This window comes from Hyperolius riggenbachi, chromosome 5, assembly GCF_040937935.1.
Source record: "Hyperolius riggenbachi isolate aHypRig1 chromosome 5, aHypRig1.pri, whole genome shotgun sequence".
Lineage (NCBI taxonomy): Eukaryota > Metazoa > Chordata > Amphibia > Anura > Hyperoliidae > Hyperolius > Hyperolius riggenbachi.
The window spans coordinates 246,003,677-246,018,495 of NC_090650.1; the positions used below are offsets into that span (position 1 = coordinate 246,003,677).

The 14,819-nt window shown below is 43.1% G+C and overlaps 1 protein-coding gene across 1 annotated transcript in view; it reads left to right on the forward strand.

Moving 5' to 3' along the window:
* The window catches only part of LOC137518635 (cadherin-6-like), a 510,593-nt gene that overhangs the window by 163,669 nt on the left and 332,105 nt on the right, over positions 1–14,819 (forward strand). The window contains exon 2 of the mRNA XM_068236737.1: positions 668–791. The gene's annotated coding sequence lies outside the window, so the exon portion shown is untranslated. The remainder of the gene's footprint in view (positions 1–667; positions 792–14,819) is intronic.

Below are 14,819 nucleotides of genomic sequence, written 5' to 3' on the forward strand. Positions count from 1 at the left end.
TTAGGGGTGTGATTCAGACACAATTGAAGCCAAAAAAATTATGTGGGACTGTTAGGCAATGAAATTAAAAGGACATAACTTTGTCAGCCCACATATTCCCCTTACCACAAGGTCAGTTTTAGTATTATAATGTAACAAAAAGGATCCTTATGTTATTCTGGAACACCAGAGTTGGTGTGTGACGTGTAAAATACAGTTATTTTCTGTCTAGTATAGGTTCATTGCACAGATAATGTGCAGGATCCAGCACGTCTTTATATAGTATTCTTGCTATGACACGTCCACTTTATTAAAACTGCATACTGGGTAACACAGAAAAATGCCTAGGCTATTCCCTTCGTTTCCCCTTCTGCATTGCTGACTACTACGGATTCCAAACTTTGACTACATTTTTGCTCTAGAGAAGGCAACATTTCCCTGGGTAGAGACAGAATTTTGTATGGGGCAAATCAGATTCAGAAACAAATTATTCATTTCCTGGCAGCAAATTCATTAATCAGCTGTCAGATAATAATTTAGATCAGTTCAGGGGAATAAGTGCTCATTCCAGTGCAAAAGAAAGTGGCAACTCCAAGTTCAGATTATATTACTTGAAAATGACCTTAAGTAGTTTATCTTTTACAAGGAGCTGTGGTCTTGTTAACAATCCATTACTCTTTTTTTTCAGTTCTAGATAAAAAGTACAAGAACCCACCACAGCCATTGATGTAGAAGTTCCACAAAGACTCTTCCAGGACCAAATGAGGCAAAGGTGTGGAACAACCTGAATTGTCATGTGACAACAATGTCAGGTATGAAGTAATGGTGGAAGGGGAGTATGTAATGGATTTTGGTTGTGAGGGACTGCACAGTAGTTACTACACGCCAGTTATGTAACCATCATAAAAATCCATCTGGTGCATCATATAGTGAACTTTGTCTAGAAAAAAAACACACTCTAAAGGCCACAAAAGATGAAGAAAAAACATTTGACTGTTTCACCATTTCATTTTAAATCTTAAATGTTGTAGCAAAGTACCACAAAGTCTTTTAATAGTCCATGTTCCTTAAAGCTGACATTATTCAGCATAGAAAAAAATATAATTACAGCTCAATTGCAATGGCTCAATTAATTTGGGGCGACATAAGTCCTTCCCCAAGCAATAAACACTACGGAGGAGGAAGGTAGGAGATCCAGATCCACTCTATTGCAGGTGAAAGCTAATAGGTGGAGTTATAGCTAACCCGAGGTTATGTAGGTTCTACCTGTAGGATAGCTTCAATAAGTTACATTGTAGATAAGCAATATGCTAATTTTGTATCCTATAGTCCTAGTAAGAAAATTGAACCATGACTGGTCCCATAGCAATCGCCTTGAACTATCCAGTAAGCTCAGAACTGTGCCGAACTAAATGAGTCTGGCTCACATAAGTTTCAGTTGGATTATAAATATTGGATGATGTTGCATAAAACAACAACTGGGAATAAGCTGGAAAACGTTTCATTAAAGTGAAGCAGATTGCAATTCTGGCCTCACGTTGCAAGCTCTGCTTTTGATCAGAGTGTATTTAAGTGAATAGACAGAAATTCACGTTTTAACCATTTAGTCTAAATTTAGTGTGTTGTCAACTTTAGTGGACAGTGCTGATAAAATTCATATTTAATGACTCCATAGGTTACGATATGTTCTTCCCAATGATAATGGTGCCTGATTGCACTACTTATGCTCTTGTGTGATTCATGAAAAAAACCGAACTCCAAATAAATCTAGAAAGTTAGCTTATGAAGGAAGACTATATGAAGTTTTAATGAATAAGAGATAGAATAAGAAACAATTTGCCAGTAGCACCTTTTGAATGCTTTGTCTATCAAGAGTTAGCTGTAAAATGTTAAATATAATTCAATCCCTTTCTACAGTTATCTTTCATACTATGGGGCATATGCAATTTACTTTTTCACCCTAGTTTTCTCCCAGGAGATAATTTTTCATCTTCTATTTTGACTAATTGTTCCACACTTTGCAATTGAAAAAGTAACAAAAAGTAGGTTAAAAAGTGCCATCAAAATTATTTTAAGTATTTTCTTGCTTTCTAGTGGTTTAAAGGGCATTTTAATGACAAGTTTTACAATATCACCTAGGAGAAAACTCAGGAGAAAAGTTAATTGCATATGAGCCTGTATATCTGAGAGAGATCTAGAAATGTAGGATGCACGATTCATAGTTCCAGAGACATCTGAGTCACCTACTACACTCACCTACTTGATCATTTGTTGTAATGCATCTGTATGACACTTATTTATATTTGTAAAAACATTTCTGTACCGCCTTCTGATTTGTAGGGCCCCTTTTATACTTGCATTGCATTACTCTGTTTTACTGTGGGGTAACACAATGAAAATGCAAGGCAATGGGGCCTAGCACACTTACCGCGTTGCATCGTCGGACTTCTGTGGCAATGCAGCAATGGTGGAAGAAATGAAAATCAATGGGCGACGCAGAAGTTTGAAATATGGTGGTGACAGTGAGGTGCACATCGCAGTGACGTATTTCCTGCCCAGCAGGGTGTATGTCACTGGGCGGGGATGTAGCGCTATGCATATGACCCTGTCGGGGCACACTGCCGCACTCTGCCTTGCAAGGCATGATATCCCATCAGGTGGACTTGTGTTTTTATTACTAAACTCGATACACTGCAGTGTGAAAGTGCCGCTTGCGTTAAAATTGCAGTGCACTTACGTTACAATGCACCACAGCACGCATATCATCAACATGTATAAGTGAAAGCCTTAACGCAGTTGCGTGCTTCTGTGCATTTTTCAGCAATACATATCAGTCTATAATATTGATGTGTTATTGAAAAATGCACAGACGTGTGCAAGTGTGCTCAGGCTCTCAGGAAGACTTTTGAAAAGAAAAGCTGTAGGTAGATTACCTTCAAAAAGACAACACACATACTTTTGGGCATGCACATGTCAAACCGGGATGGTCAGTGAGATGCAAATTGTTCCACTGTTTTACATTATTATGCAAAGATTGTATGCAAATGTATGCAGCTTAAAAAAGGCTAAGGGCACATTTACACTGGGGATTGGAAATAGTGGCACTTTGGTCGTGGTTAACATGTATTTTTTATTGAATATTTTCGTGATTTTTGAGCGATTGCGATTTGCGTTTCAATTGCGATCGCTCGAAAATCACAAAAAAGAGATGCATGCACCACCTTTGCGTTTACTGGTCATCGGCGATCCGCGGTAAATACCCACAAATTGCCCCCGTGTGAATGGGGCCTAAATTTTATTCCACCTTGATTGGTCCTTTTTTAGCATAAATGTGCTGAATAAATTTGAATATAACATTTGCATAATCTTGCATCAATACTGAATTATTTGCATCTCATTGACCATCCCTATTCTCAAACTGTTTTTGGAAATGATGACGGATGTTGCTAATCAAATGAGTAAATATTTTATCTCAGAGAAGTTTAAAGGAAATATCAAAGTTTTTGAGTCAGATTCATGCCCTATACAGGAAGAGTCATGTAAATAATTCTCCGAAAGCAAGATGGCAGCCCCCATGCAGAACAGGAAACATAGTACAACTCTGCCCAGCAAGGTTAGATGAGTAGTAATGTGATCTAGGAAAATAGAACATGGTTTAGGTTTGCTTTAATTACTTGTCCACATTAAATGCAGTGCAGGCAATCATATTTAGAACATATTTTGTCTGTTTCATTCAAACCTAGAATTTTTGGTAATAAAGTTCAATGTTAAATATAAATGGAATAGCATCTGCTGTTAATCTAAAAAAGCAACATTAAAAGTTGATAAGAGCTAGGCTTGGCAGAATCAAAACCTCCATAGGAAACATTAACAATTTATTGGCCCTGATGCACTTAATTCATAAAACTTACATGAGAAAGCAGTCTTGCATGGCATCGCTTACTATTTTGCCCCTGATTCATGAAATTTTTTTGCACCAGCTTCTTTACGCTAATGATAGTAAACATATGTTTTAATACAGGAAAGTGAGCATTGTCCTTAAAATGTACGGGACGCAGCATTGTGGTCTACACAGTACATAGTCTTAGTGATGCAGAAACTACACTGGAAGATTATTATTTTTTGTTTGTTTGGTTTTTGGAGTTTTTTATGACTTTTGCTCTCTCTCTCCATAAACACATGCACCAAGGCTGAGACTAACCTATATGATTCCCTGTATTATGGAGGTACTTTGGGTGGGATCATGAAAATGCCTCATTCTCAAAGTAAGTCCCAGTGCACACCAAAAACCTCTAGCAGATCCGCAAAACGCTAGAGGTTTTTGAAGCAGATTTTCAGAGCGATTCTAGGCATGTTTAGAGAGATTTTCTAAACATGCCTAGCGTTTTTTGGAGTGATTTTGTGTAGCAGATTTTATATATTGTTACAGTAAAGCTGCTACTGAACAGCTACTGTAACAAAAAAAACGCCTGAAAAACCGCTCTGATCTAGCGTTTTTCAGAGCTTTTCCTATACTTTACATTGGCTTCAATTCACTGAGATCATGCTGGAGATAATAAGGCAAGAGTTAACTTGCCACCACACAGTGAGAGAGTTATCTTATCTCTTAATTTTTTAGCCACTTAAGGACTGCAGTCTTAAAGGCTCATACACACGTCTGATTGAAGGCAACGACGGGTCCGTCGTCACCTCCCGCTGGGCGGGTTTTCTGCAGACAGTACAGCAGTACAGCGTGTGTACAGTCTGTCGGCGAACTGATAGGCTGTTTCTGAACGATCCGCCCGGCGTAGAACAGAGGGGAGAACAGATGTACATAATGCACTGGGGAGGTGATCAGGGGGGGGGGTCTGAGGGTGATCTGAGGGTGCGGGCGAATGTTTGGGTGCCGCAGATTAAGGTCTGATCTGATAGGGAGCAGTGACAGGTGGTGACAGGGGGTAACGGGGTGATTGATAGGTGATCAGGGTGTGATTAGAGGGAACAATAAATGCAAGCAATGCACTTAGGAGGGGATCAGGGGGGGGTCTGAGGGCGATCTGAGGGTGTGGGCGGGTAATTGGATGCCCGCAAGGGGCAGATTAGGGTCTGATCCGATGGGTAGCAGTGACAGGTGGTGACAGGGGGTAATTGATGGGATATTGGGATATTAGAGGGGAGAATAGATGTAAATAATGCACTGGGGAGGTGATCAGAGGGGGTCTGAGGGCGATCTGATGGTGTGGGCGGGTGTTTGGGTGCCCGCAAGGGGCAGATTAGGGTCTGATCTGATGGGTAGCAGTGACAGGGGGTGACGGGGTGATTGATAGGTGATCAGGGTGTGATTAGAGGGGAGAATAGATTCAAGCAATGCACTGGCGAGGTGATCAGGGGGAGTCTGAGGGTGATCTGAGGGTGTGGGCGGGTAATTGGGTGCCCGCAAGGGGCAGATTAGGGTTTGATCTGATGGGTAGCAGTGACAGATGGTGGCAGGGGGTGATTGATGGGTGATCAGTGGGTGATTGGAGGGGAGAACAGATGTAAATAATGTACTGGGGAGGTGATCAGGGGGGGTCTGAGGGCGATCTGAGGGTGTGGGCGGGTGTTTGGGTGCCTGCAAGGGCAGATTAGGGTCTGATCTGATGGGTAGCAGTGACAGGGTGATTGATAGGTGATCAGGGTGTGATTAGAGGGAAGAATAGATGCAAGAAATGCACTGACGAGGTGATCGGGGGGGGGGGGTCTGAGGGCGATCTGAGGGTGTGGGCGGGTAATTGGGTGCCCGCAAGGGGCAGATTAGGGTCTGATCTGATGGGTAGCAGTGACAGGTGGTGACAGGGGGTGATTGATGGGTGATCAGTGGGTGATTAGAGGGGAGAACAGATGTAAACAGTGCACTTGGGAGGAGATCTAAGGGCGGGTCTGCGGGTGATCTGAGGGTGTGGGCGGGTGATCAGGTGCCCGCAAGGGGCAGGTTAGGGTCTGATCTGATGGGTGGCAGTGACAGGTGGTGACAGGGGGTGATTGATGAGTGATTGACAGGTGATCAGTGGGTGATTGCAGGGGAGAATAGATGTTTACAGTACACGAGGGGGGGGGGGTCTGGGGAGGATCTGAGGGTGTGGGGGGGTGATCAGGAGCAGTTTAGGACCTAATCTAAAATATAGCGTTGACAGATATTGACAGGGAGTGATTGATGGGTGATAGGGATGTGATTGTTTGCAAACAGTGGTCTGAGGGGGTGATTGGGGGGGGGGGGGGGTCTGAGAGGTGCTGTGGGTGATCAGGGGGCAGGGGGGGCAGGATTAGTGTGTGTGTGTTCACTAGAAGGTCTGCCTCCTGCCCTGGTGGTCCCTCGATCACTGGGACCACCAGGGCAGGAGGCAGCCTGTATAATACACTTTGTTAGCTTAACAAAGTGTATTATATACTTTGCATGCGGCAGATCGGGGGTTAACAACCCGCCAGCACTGCTAATTGGCCGGCGGGTTGATGTCGTGGGTGGGCAGAGCCTAATGCCGGTGGATGTGCGCGATCCCCGGCTACTCACTCCCCCAGGTACCGCCGCCGATCAGCGTTACGCGGTCCTGGGGGTGCTACTTTGCCGACGCCCATAGGTAGTGGGCGGTCGGCAAGTGGTTAAGTTACTTCCTCTGTAGTTAAGTTACCTCCTCTGTAGGTAAGTTACCTCATCTGTAGTTAAGTTACCTCTCCTGTAGTTATTTTCACACGCAGTTAATTAACAGCCTTGTCTTTAACTTAAGAATTCTGGAGTTATTTTAAAGACAGAAGAGTTAACTTTAGGTTTGCCTGAGGTAAAATATTTCCTGAATACTACATGCCTCATCACCATGGTGATAACTCTATAAACGTTATTAAAGACAGGAAATAAGCTTAGTGAATTGAGGCCATTGAGGCAGAAATGCACCGCAAAAATGCTGCAGGAGCCACGTTTGCGGTTTGCTAAAAACCTCAAACCGCTGGTGTGCACCATCCCATTGAGATACTGTACATTAGCCAAGCGTTTTCACAGGCGGCAGCGGTTTTGAAAACGCTACCAAAAACGCTTGGTGTGCACCAGCCCTCACATGGCTTTTTCACACCTCTGGCACTTGGGATTAAAGTGGTATTTCATATATATGTTCATATTACAAAGCAGGCATCGGTAGGCTATTGGTCCATTCCTGATGAATTCATAATAGGATTATTGTGAAGCCTCTACTAATTTATAAATACCACATGTAAAGGAAAAAAGGAGAGAAGAAGAAAAGTAAATGTTCAATCCTCTTCATCAATTTGGGAAAGTAGTTTAAGCATAAAATCTGGTGGCTTTCTGCTCTATGTCCCATGTGGGCATCCTGTTGTTTTGACCCATCTGGTGCTACCACTTGTGAACACAAGTTCTGTGGAGTGTCTGTAGATATATATGTATTATATGGCAGTGTAGTGGCTGTTTGGCTACTTGGCTAGCATTTTTGACTTGCAGTGCCATAGTCCCAGGTTTAGATCTCTGCCAAGACAGTATCTGCATGGAGTCTGTATGGTCTCACTAAGTTTCTGTGGGTTCTTTCAGGCACTCCAGATTCCTCTCAAATTAGAGAAATATACTAGTAGGTTAACTGGCAGTTTCCTGCATTAGCCCTAAACTATGCTACAGGTATTAGACCTTGACTGTGGTAGGGACATTATATTGTGGGCTCCGTTGGAAGTTAATAAGTGACCTATTAGGGTAAGTTTATACTGGGGCAGTTGCATTGCCATCCTTGTAAAACAAGATCTAAATAACAGGCAAAAGGCGCATGGCGGGTGATGTGATGCATACAGTGAAGCATACAGTCTATAAAAAGTGTGCTCACTGCAACTGTAAATTCACACATTGGCCTCAATTCACTAAGATCATGCTGGAGATAATAAGGCAAGAAAAAACTTACCTCCACACAGTGAGAGAGTTAGCTTATCTCTTCATTCCTTAAGTTACCTCCTTTGTAGTTATTTTCACACGCATTTAATTAACAACCTGTTAGAATTCTGGAGTTATTTTAAGGATTGAATAGTTAACTTAAAGACAGAAGAGTTAACTTTAGGTTTGCCTGAGGTAAAATGTTTCCTGAATACTACATGCCTTGTCACCATGGTGCTAACTCTAGAAATGTTATTAAAGACAGGAGATAAGCTTAGTGAATTGAGGCCATTGTCAAATACTGTGCAGTTTGCCTGGTGTAATTGAATTACTCCACCACACCACACTGCTAACATGCTAACACACCAATGTCAATGTACCATTAGAATTTAAAGTGTACATGAGACCAAGCAAGTAAAAGAATTGATACGCTTCTGGTCGAAGGTCGGGAGTGTAACAGTGGCGCACGCACTGCCGGCCTCTGCATGCTTGATGAAGCGTGACTGAGGCAAGTTACCGGGCCCGGCAAGCGGATGAATGGAGAGGCTCGGTGAGATGGTGAGGGAGGCCATGGTCTGAAGGGGGCTGGAGGGAGCACCAGGTAAGTATCAATTCTTTTTCTTGCTTGCTTTCAGGTTTCCTTTAAGTCACACTGCATGTTTCTGCTTGTTACCAAAATATTAAGTAATGTTCAACACGGTGGCGTAGTGGTGGGCAGCACGGTGGCCAGCCAGGTCAACATCTGCAAGGAGTTTGTATGTTCTCCCTTTGTCTGCGTGGGTTTCCTCTGGGCACTCCGGGTTTCCTCCCACACCCCAAAAACATACAGATAAGTTAACTGGCTTCCCCATAAATAAAATTGGCCCTAGACTATGATACATGCACTACACGATATAGACATAGGAGAATAGTAGGGACTAGATTGTGAGCCCCTCTGTGGGACAGTTAGTGACAAGAAAATATACCATGTACAGCGCTGCGTAAAGCCGCATCTACATGCGTAGATGCGGCTCCGATGTTCCTTATCAATCGAGCCGCTGATGCGGCTCGATTGATAAGATCCGACAGGATGGATCTCCGCACCGCCGATTCCCTGCTCGCTCCCCGCGAGGAGACAATGGCAGGGAATCGAGCAAAAGATAAGCGGCGCCGGCGGGGACGAACAGGGAATCGAATCCGGCGCACACGCGGCGAGCGGGGACGAGGCAGGCACGCTCGGGGACGCAAAAGAGGTGATCCGGCAGCTAATCGAGCCCCTGGATCGGAGCCGCATCTACGCGTGTAGATGCGGCTTAATATGTCGGCGCTATATAAATACTTAAATTAAATAAAATAAATAAATCTTGTAGGAGGTTAGGGAGAGGATAGGAGACAATCCGCATGTGGCATCCCAGCTAACATGTATTGCAATATAAGGAACTGTCTGTTGCATTCAGTTTTCAGCTCCTGTTTATTTGTGCAGAAGCAATTGCACAATACAGTATGTGGCCCAAAATTGCATGAGAAGCCTTTTCCTGCCATAGTATACAAGCCAGGTGCTGCTTGGATTTACACCACTTGCCTTCTTCACTCTAAATGTAATAAAACCTTCCAGTATCATTATTGATATTGGAAGGTTTAGATTATATTGTCTGACACAACGTACCACAACACGTCATTGTGAACCTAGCCAATGACCTGAATTATCCAGTGCTGTGGAAAATGTCTGTGCTGATGGAAATTAGTCCTTCACAGACGTCATTTGGTTATTTGATCTACTGAAAATGAAGTTTGTATATACAGTTTGATTGCAAGGTGTCTCATTTTTCATTGAAGTTATAAGAAGCAAGTTGTTTGCAAGATTTGTAAGCATCACATTTTTCAGTTTTGGCAGTGTTTGTAGAGCGGTGTCCCTTCTTAGGGAACTCTGATGCTGAAGGAAATATTGGCTGCTGTCACTAAGGCAGTACACACACTTGTCGCCCTGTGGACATGTTCCACTCCATATGCTTGGTGCAGCAGGCTTTGTGGGACAGGGAGGGGGAGCACATTTTTTTTACTTTGTAAACTGAATAAAATTGTTAAAGAGGATTTTTTTCACCCTGCAGAGCTTCTGTCATTTGTTAAAAAAAAAAAAGAGCACCCCTGTTCATAGTTAAATATTACATGGATTTTGAAAATCACTTTTTCAGATATCCAAAAACTTGATTTAAATTTGTGAGCAGAAAATTAAACAAAAACAAACACACAAAAAATGTATATCTTTACTAACAGTCCAGTGCCTAGAAGGTGCGTTATGGCCGTTTCACAAAGACCTCCCGCGAGGTTAAAGAATGCCCACGGCGATCATTGCTTTAAGCGCTCTTGAATGGATATCGCTGGTACTGTTGTTTACCGCCGTTAACCGCCGTTTGCGCAAAAGCTGCATTCCGATCCCAATTCTTCATCTTAAGGCAATCCTGGGAGATACATGTAGCTTTCAGGATCACTAAACATCGCACCTCCATGTCCTGCTGGGGGATTAAAAGATGATGCACACTGAAAAGCGCCGCCAAAAGCTCCCAAATGCTTTTTGGCGCATTTACAGAAAAGCATTTGAGCGAGATGATGTGGGACACCTATATAACCGGGCCTAAGTTTGCTGATTACTGCAGGTGATTACAGGCAACATTTTTTTTTAATCTTGTACCATAACATCCAGTTGTGGTGAGCCTGTGCAAATGGGGTCCTAATGGACTCCCTAACACTGCTACTGCCTACTGAGCGCTCCCTAGTGCCTACAGCTCTGGCACTTTGAGTCTGACAGGAGAAAGGGCAATATAAATGTTATTTGTCCTGTCTTGTCTAAAAGGATCAAAAGAAATATATCCAGTGGTGCTGTTTTCATAGACAGGAAGGCTTGTAAGTTTGAATCAGCTAATTTCAGCGCAGTGCTTTTGGCACCACTATAGGCCATAGTTAGAGTTACAGCTATAGCAGTGCAGTGACTAATTTGGGTGCCATTGATAGCCGGAGCTCAAATTAGAAAGAATAAAAAAGTGAGGTAATTCAACTGCCAGTAATAGCAACAACTTGCAACAATTTGGAGGGGGAATAGCATTAAGGCCACCCAGGAATTTGCTTGCTTCAGGGTGAGACAACTTCCGGCCTCACCCTGCGCCAAAATTTGTCCCCGTCCATTTCAAATGTACACTTCTAAGTGATGCATAGCAATGGCTAGAGATGTTGCCTATCTTCATTTCACAAATAAAATCACAGTCAAGCCCTGCTATTGTACCGTATATCATGCCATTAAAGGAAAAGCAGTAAAGAAAGCCTGTCTTTAAAAAAAAAAAAAAAGGCCAGGCGAGATCATTAGTGTTACAAGTGACTTGGATGAGCTGACATCTCTGCTTCACAAAGCAAAAGTTTAATTAGATTCTTACAGAAACCAACCTAGCTATAATTCTTCTCTTTTTGCTAATTCGTAGATCTATTCCCATCAGAAAATACTGGTCAGTCGGGATTTTTTGTATTTCTTTTGATTTTTATTTTTTCATTGTGTAAAATGAAATAATGTTCCAGGCAAGAATACTTTTTTTTTTTTAATCCTCCTGAAGCCGCAGCTTAAGATAGAGCAGCAGCCACAATCAGTCCACAACTGCACATTAACTGTCGTTCAGTTTAATGGAGTATAATTTATGAAGGCAGCTACAGTACTTTAATGAATCTCCCACAGCAGCAACTTTTGCTGAAAACCTAAAATTAGAGCCTATGTGGCATAAGGATTATTGACTACAGATGAGGGTTTTTTTCTTTTTCAATAAAAAGAACACACTAGCAGATCAGATATATTGGTTTATAAGGGCCAGCTATCACATGAGAGGAACTCAGACAATGAACTATGCATTAACAGTGTTATTCATAATCCTCTAAGCCATCCAGCTATTATAGCCGTCTCTTTCATTGCTTGTTAAAATGGTTTGTATCCTTGTGTTTATTCTTGACAATTACTGTGAAATGGCAGATTAAAATGAAAAGATATAATAATATGACTGATAAGAAGTTCATCAATGCTTTCTTTGTCAGAATTCATTGCTTCGCATCGAGAAACACAAAGCTGTTAAAGAGACTTGAATATAGTTAATTTGTTGATCATTTTATTTGATGCATCTAGTAGGGAAAACTAAAAAGCATTGATAAGACCATAGTGCTGAATGTATTTATTTATGTATCCATTTCATGCTTTCCAGAGTCGTAACTAGGTTTAATATTTTAATACGCCCCCCGACAAAAATTATAGCATGGGGCCCCCTTGGTTTCTGAACCCCAGGAGGGTCATGTGATCAGCAGCTGGCGAATGGCAGCAGGGAGTGTTCTGCTGTGAAGCAGCGTCTGGAAGAAGGAAAAAATTACAGTCGCTTCTGCTAGTCGCTACTTTGCATGGCAGCCGGAGGTGGCAGGGACGGTTTTAGTTTTCAAACAGGGAGGTTTTTTTTGCTAATTGTCTACACTTGTGGTTGTGGAGAGGGAGGAGGAGGGGCCCCCAAAGCCTTTGGGCCCCCTGCAATGGCGGGGGTTGCAGGGGTGATTGCTACGCCCATAATGCTTACTATAGCTGAGGCAGTCAAAGTGGCGTACGAGAGAGAACGGCGCCGGAGACTTGGGCGCAGGACACAGCCAGTATATGGCTGATCCTGCTGCCGCACAAGTCCGGGCCGTGTTAATTACTATTCCCCCTCCAGGCCGACATGGATAGTGGGGGAATGAAATAATTTGGCTTCCAGCAATTGCTCCCAGCCGAATTATTGTTTTAAAAGCAACTTCAGATCCGTCTTCTGACGGCGCTGAAGTTACTCCCTGTGCCTGCGATAGCCGTAGTTCCTATTACGGCCTATGGTGGCGCCGGCTGCACCCAAGTCTCCTGCGCTGCTGCGCCCAAGTGTCCAGCGCTGGATTTACCGTGTTTGGTCAAAGTGCCCTTAGTTACAGCGGAATGAAACCCAGCATTTCTACTTTGCTCTAATAGATTATTTACAGCATATTATATGCAACCAGCATATTTTTTTTTACTAGAACTGCATTCAAAGGGTTAACACAGGCTTTAGAAGCTTCCCTGCCAGCAGAGCTGTCCACTTCTGAACTTTACATAATGTTATCTTGTATTGAATTGTATCAAGTGAGAAATGTAAACAAAGCCTTCTCTCATACTGCCAGGTCCCCTGAACAAAGTCAGACAAGCATAAATGCTTTCTGATGCTTTCTGATTAAGCTAGAGGATGAATAAAGCAGTTATAAATAAAATGCAAAGTCAGCTCTCAGAGTAAAATAAGTGTACTTTAGAAACGTATAATTTCTAAATGAATAATAATGAATAATCTCATGCTCGGAGGGCGGAGCTCCGCCCTGCCTTCAGTCTCCGAGCGGCTATTGCCGCTCGGGAGACTGTTAGACGGCGATCACGCCGTCTATTTACTAGGTGCAGCGCTGCGATGAGCAGCAGCGCTGCACTGGGGACAGCCGTGTGACACGGCTGTCCCCATGGGGGACAAGAGAGCGATCGGCTCTCATAGGCAGAAGCCTATGACAGCCGATCGCCATAATTGGCTGGCTGTGGGGAGGGAGGGAGGGAGGGAGGGAGGGAATAAACTTAAAGAAACAGGGGTTTTGAAGAAAAAAAAAAAAACAATAATATTTATTTAAAAAAAAAAAACATGGGGGAGCGATCAGACCCCACCAACAGAGAGCTCTGTTGGTGGGGAGAAAAGGGGGGGGGGGATCACTTGTGTGCTGAGTTGTGCGGCCCTGCAGCTTGGCCTTAAAGCTGCAGTGGCCAATTTAGCTAAAAATTGCCTGGTCACTAGGGGGGTTTAGCCCTGCAGTCCTCAAGTGGTTAAAGGAAATGAAACCATGAGTTATCAACCTGAATAAATCTGATGAAGCCCTGATGAAAGTCGAAACACATTGTGTTATGCTGGGGATACACGGTACGTTTCTGTACCGTGTATCGATCAGCTGATCTGGCCAGCTGATAATATTCAGCTGGCCCGATCAAGCCGCTCGACTCCTGCCCGCTCGATCCCCGGTGGACAATGGCAGGGAATCGAGCAGCTGATAAGGAAGCGCCGGCAGGGACGAGCGGCAATCGATCCTCGTGGACGAGCGGGGACGCAGCAGGGATGCGGCTGGGGTTGATCCGGTGGCTAATCGGACGCCGGATCGACCCGTGTATTCCCAGCATAAGAGGCCAATATCTCTACATTATATGCAACTGTTATACCTGTCCATTGCTGGTGAATCAAGTATTGGTCCTATGTAAACCTATGGCAGCTGAGGTGACTCATGTCTGTGCTCACCTGCCATGTGCTGACAGCAGTTAAATACCAGGAGAAAGTTTGTTCTCAAAAGAACATATCCCTTCGATCACTGTGATTGGCTAATTACAGCTATCATATGGGTCATGGCTGGGGAGTGCAGATCCAGAATAGGTGCACTAACAAAGTCCAGCATATTAAATAATACAATGGATTTATTCTTCAAAATATTGCAAGAAAAGAATTGAAGTGATGTATTAGCAATAAAAGCTTCATTCCGCAAAAAAAAAAAAAAAAAAAAAAATTCTTATATACATACACCATCATCAGTAGACCGAAGTCGTCATAAAAAAAGCAAAGTAACAAAACTGTACTTCATAAAGACAGTAAAACAAATAACATTGATGACTGTTGTATGAAACTTCACTCTAGATTGGAGTTAAGTGATTTCAGAACCCCATTAATATAAAACCAATTCAGATGGGGATGGCACCATGCAAAACACTATGTACAAAAGAATCACAGGTCAGTTGTGCATAACCTAAACTCTGTGTTCAATTTGGTGGTCAAAGGGAATTCACATTCCACAACCTTCTACACAATGTAAGAGTCCAGATATCACTCTCTAAAGTAACACTTAAAGGACAACTGTAGCAAAAAAGGCTATGGATGCTGCCATATGTATTTCCCTT